We start from the raw sequence: 6,050 nt of genomic DNA on the forward strand, positions 1-6,050 counted from the left end.
TAGTTTTTTGTTTGTATTTTCGCTGATGAAGTTGAAAATCTGAAACGCGCATCTTTGTTTCGATGATCATAGAATTCAATTCAAGTTACATATAAAATACGTATGTTTAGCTTGTGCACCTGTCGTGTGTATCTTTAACAGTGGCAGATTCAAAGTGTCTATCACAAGTCCTGACTCTCTTGATAAGATTATGCAGTGGGCTACGCAACACAATGCAGTATCTCATCCAAGACTTGGGACACAGAAGGGATAACTCTGATTGTCAGTAGTATGGGGGCTTAAATTGGTGTCGTTTTATAAATATGCCTCAACGCGGTGATCTATCAGTCCTTTGTATACCAGTCGCCACTGGTTTATATTTTGATAACAATTCTTCAGCTTGGAAAGTGCATGATTGTCTTGAGTGAAGCAATGTTGTACCACTACATTCACGAGAGAGGAATGCTTAAGAGTTTGAATATAAAACCTACCACCAGAAGTAGTATCGGTGTGTTGATATCTTGTAAACTGTAACACATTGTTGAAAAAAATTTGCACGGTTAGGCGATTTCTTTTGCTTTTATCAGAGGATCACATTGTGATTTATTTACTAAGCTTAAAATGTCATAATCAATGACCAGATGTGTCCACACGTTGGCAATTCACGTTAAACGATTTTAAGGTATGGTACAAATAAAAACGGAACTGCATCAGACATTATCCTCCTCTGGTGTGTCGAATTTCCAAATGTCCGACATATGTCCACCTACTCCAGGAGAGAGCAGCATTGGATGTTCACGTGTAATCTTGTACGGACAGATTACAAGGCTACAAAATATATATATCAATAGGCCTGGGTCCAGATTGCAATGTGGAATGTATGACTGCAGACCGAGCCTTACACGTGATAAAGTTCACAGGCAAAGCATTTCAGTGGGGTTTGACTTTCCCAGGAATACAAAAATAAAAGTTGTTTACTGGTCGCGAGGGGACCATGGCCTCATGTACCGAATTCCTGGTTAACCTCCTGCAGTTTCTATAACCTCAATCCCCAAAGTCAAAATTGACATATTAAGTATGCATGTTTCAAAATTATCAACAAAACGTAAGGTACTGAAAACCTAATTACGAATCACTCTTACGCATAACAATCTGATGTTGTAAGTATAGCAGATTTCATAGGTCACTGACAATGTTTTTACAACGCCAGGTGTGTTCGCCCTATAGCCGAGTACAATTAATTCACCAGTATTCCAAATACTCTATACAAATAGCAGGTCCGGGAAAATGGGCCAGAATACCGATGTTTCGAACAGTCTCGAGTCTTCGAACAGATATCTCAGAGAACGCTCCACGCATCATGCATGAAACAGGTTCCAAGAAACATATCGCTTGCACGGCCTGTTTAAAACTCATGTTTCAAACACAAACGTGTTTCGAATGTCCGATATGCGGGAAGCTCATTGAGGTGAACGGGTCTATTGAAAATCTGTTAGTTTCTGAAGATGAGGTGACTCACTAAAAGGTAATTGTCAGCTCTGCGCTGGAAGGTTACCTCTGTTAATCGTGTGGTGATCCAGCCGTTTCAAGGTGTGAAAACCGTCACATGTACTTGTGCGAGGACTGTCAGAAAGCCCACATGAAAAACAGAAGCTTCCGAAATCACAGTCTGCCTCCACTGTCGTCCCTCACAGAAGAGGAACAGGCAAACTTTGATGAGATTACCGTATGTCCAAAAGAGGACCATGGGTTGGCCTTAGATATGTATTGCAAAATGTGTGAAACGCCGTCCTGCTTGAAATGTGAGGAACACCTTAATCGTAAGAGATGAGGTTGAGCTGAAAGGGAAAGCTATCAAGGAAAAGGGAACAGGTGCTCTGAAGAAGAGTACGCAAATTCAAAGTGACATCGATATTCTAAAGGGAAGAAAAGAGGCAGTGTTACAGCATCAGAAGCAGTCCCGAGATGGCATTACAGTCTCAGTCTCAAGCATCATCACAAATGTAAAGATGCACGAAAAACAACTCCTGGAAAGATTGGTCAGTGGAAACAAACAACTGTTAGGATGGTTTGACGCGGAAATAAAGAAACGTTCAGATGTATTAGAAATAATGGTCACGGTGGAAGGTTTCTTCAATGAAAAGAGACAGATTGGAGATAAAAAGAACTAGAGCACTACCAAAACATTGAAAGGGGTCTGACGATTTTGGACGATATATCTCCACAAATGGGAGTTGACTCCGAAGAAGGGTGCTAGTTTGTACCTTACGAAGGACGGATTCAAGATTTTCAACAATTTGGCATTGGATGCATCAACATATCCCACACCACAGATGACGATCAACTGTCCATCAGGGGTCGGTATACATCCATATACAGTTGTTCTTTAAGGCAGACTGAAAGTCTGAAAATGCCTGATGACTGAAATTGCATACTAATGTGATAAGAGGAAAGCGTTTTAAAATTGGACACATGTTTTTCACTTTGGGCGAAATGCGTTTTAATATTATGCACAAATCTATCATTGTGAGTATTTTTTGCACTAAATTCCAAAGTATAAATGGATATTTAAGTCATTGACACTTAGTAATATGCGTACATGTTTGCTTCAGGGCGCACAAATTCAGAACGTCTTGACGCTGAATTGAGAGTCCTTGCCATTGGGAAGAGCAAGTCTGGCCGAACAAAGACTTTAAATGCACTAATGACACAGGATGTCTTCATAACTGGTCGCTGCATCAGTGGGTCTGGGATCAGGCTCTGGAAGAAGGACTTCAATGGTCGTACCTTCTTGCTGAGCAAAACCCCTGGATTTGAAAACATTTATGGAAGGGATGTCGATACAGAGAAGCAGAGCATCCGTCAGGTCGCAGACCCTGGACCACACGTTCTACTTCTAACCATCAAGAACCCCGATGAAGATGTGAGCATCCTGAACGAATACAGGAAGATTTTCGAGGGAGACCTGTTTCAGGTCTTGATCGTCGTGTTTACTGGGAAGAAAGATCTGGACAAGAAAGTCATGTCCATTGATGCTTATGTGGGGTCCAGGAAGCATGGGGATTTAACGACTGCTGGAGCGAATAATCGCTACATAGCTGTTAACCCCGAGGAAAGGGAAAACCACCCTAAATTTCGGGAAAGACTCTTTAAGATGATACTTAACGTTGGCTCTGCAAATGGCTACCGTTATCTCACCTTACAATGATATATGCAGAACTGTTTGCATTGAAACAAATGGTACTCTCATTGAAGTGTATGTTATTCTATTCTCCTTTCAGTATAAATGCCTCAATGGCAACGCTACAACAATGACACCAGTCACTATGGCTCTACTGCATGGATTACAAAGGGATCAATTGGGGAAAACTGTTGTGTTTAGTTATGGGTATTATATATGTATGTGCACATCAAAACAGGACACAACTGACTGAAACAACAGTGCCTCAGTAATTGACCGAGCAGGCTTCATTTTCTTTAAATTGCCCCAAAATAATTATCAATAGATTCGAAATTCTCCCTGATAAAGTCTCCATGATTGTGAGCTTCATACCTGTGATCAAGAGTGTCACAAGTGGTGACTAGATCTGCTTCACTTCGGACTTTCACAATCCCCAAGCTGAGATATATAACTGAATCTGTGCTCGGTGATATAGCATTGTTCCGATTGTTTGATTAAACCATTCAGTCACTCTGGACTCTGAACTCGTGTGTATCATCTCTCAGAGATCAGCCTCATACGTACTCGGAACATAAGCCACATCCGCAAATATGCCACAAAAGATGCTGCATTGAAATATCATGCACCACTTAACTACAACGTATTCAAAATACCGCATCACTCAAGTTTTGAAAGACTTACATTGAATTCCAGTGGAACACAGGATAACATACAAACTGCAGTGCCTAAACGCCAGTGTGTAAATAATAATGCTCCAGAACACCTGTGTGCACTTGTAATACTGAACATTCAGACCAGGGCATTCACATATAAAGACAATCGTCTTTTAACTGCCCCATCTGTCTAGATGACACGCTTTGGTGAGAAATCATTCTCACATGCTTCCAAACTGCCCTCATAACTGAAAACATGTCATGACTTTTCTTCTTCCAAGACCGCATCAAAACGTATCTGTTTCCTCTTGCCTATGCTTCAAATTAAGAACTTCGTCTTTCTCCTGTCTTCCAGTGCTTTGAGCACACTTACGTATGTGTGGAAAATGCGCTTAATATATGGACTATATTACTATTACTATCATAATTTTATCGTCAGCCCAATCAGTAATTTCAAATTTTCTTGTAATGCCTTTAAGGATTTATTATTAAGAGATAAAGGTTTCTTATCGAATCTGATTATTCAAATGAAAATTTGATTATCATATGACACTCCAAGGAAACTGTTTACATTGAAAGCCGTTTTTATCTGCTATTCTAATATCAACGTCATGATTATACTCTGTAAATTTGGAATTTGCTTTGTTAATGCATGATTCGCTACTGCAAATGAATTACTGACCAGACATGGATTCATTTACTTTGAAATGTAAGAAATGAAATTACAGTTGCTTTGATTTTACTCAGTTGCAGTTGCTTTCAGTGTCACAACTCAACGACGTGAAATGTTTGGTGTAGAAATCTGAAACAAAAACAAAACGCGAACGAAAATATATTTACAGGTACCAACTATTCTCGGATAATCCAATCTATTAATTCCATATGGATTTGCCTACTTTCACGGCCAAATTTGTATATTGTTTTCTTGATTAAAGAAATCTGGTCGCGGAGGATGCGGAGGGTCAACTGTCTAATTCACGTATGCTTCGTTAATGACCACCGAGGGTCTATGATCGTTGGTTCTAATCCCATACAACAATCCCATGGTCGAGCGACATACCATTTGGGAAACGACCCAAAGAGCGCCCAGTACTGGTTTATTTGCCACTCACCTGACTCAAAAATATTTCACGTTGAAATCTGAACGTCATTGATAAACTGCAACAGCTCAATACACAATCCACTGATTTATCGTGAATATTCATGGTTAACTTAATTTCCTGTGTCTGTTTGTCCTTCAAAAATCCTGGAACAGTTTCTGAAGTATCTTGCGTTTCAAACATCCCGTAATGAGGTTATGGCAATAGTTGTGAGCGAGTGAGATTAATTTCACACCCATGTCAATATTCCTGTAATATCACAGCAGGCGATCTTGTAATGGTAGTATACCGGAGTAGCATAAACGGCGATGACCATCTCCATGGTGTAGAGGATGGAACGTTCGCTGGAACCCGACCAGCTTATCCTGCAATTATGCGAATACAACCGGTACCAACCAGCTCGGAGTAAGGTACATATGTTGGCTTTCTATATCAAATTATCTTAGAACTGCGATATTGTGCTTACACCATCAAGTTGCAGACTACAAGCAACCACACAAATGTGCATACATTAAGCTAAAACAGTGAACACATAAGTGAACGTGACATCACACTGACTGATAGCGCTGTTGGGGTGTATATGTAACAGTCAGATCACGCATTTCGAGAAATGACTAAACATTTCAGCCATATGACTGTTTTATAGGAATGTCAGTTACGAAACCGTGGCCAAAGTGTCTCTTTAACTGGAAATTAGCTTCACAGAGCAAAGCGATACACACGTGGAAACCTGCGTGCTTAACCAGGATAGATACACTGTCACAAATCATGCATGTCGCCGCTGGTGTCCAGTGAAATCGTCACTGAGCACCCGTTATGCGTTCGGATGGAGCAAGGTGTATTTTTGGACTTCCTTGACAGGTGTGGCGTTTTCATACCGTGAACGTTAGACGAAACGATCGTTTTGTGAATCGTTGAGTTCAGTAATGGTATGTGATGGCGAGGTAACTCAGACGTTTGACTGAGCAGTACATCCTGGAGGCATGCGTGGTACCATTAACATTGTGTTGTGTTTCAGGATGACAACACAACACCACACAGCTCTTGTATTGTCTCTGAGAACCTCCACCAGGAAAACCACAATCTGACCAGTCCTGGCTTGCCATCCATCACTGGTGTCTGTGATATCTTGTACGT

At 40.7% G+C, this 6,050-nt stretch overlaps 1 pseudogene; it reads left to right on the plus strand.

The window, feature by feature from the left end:
• Nucleotides 1-1,282: 1,282 nt before the first annotated feature.
• On the plus strand, nt 1,283-3,187 carry LOC137287934 (uncharacterized; annotated as a pseudogene).
• Nucleotides 3,188-6,050: the final 2,863 nt, after the last annotated feature.

The sequence above is a fragment of the Haliotis asinina genome, chromosome 6 (assembly GCF_037392515.1).
Source record: "Haliotis asinina isolate JCU_RB_2024 chromosome 6, JCU_Hal_asi_v2, whole genome shotgun sequence".
Lineage (NCBI taxonomy): Eukaryota > Metazoa > Mollusca > Gastropoda > Lepetellida > Haliotidae > Haliotis > Haliotis asinina.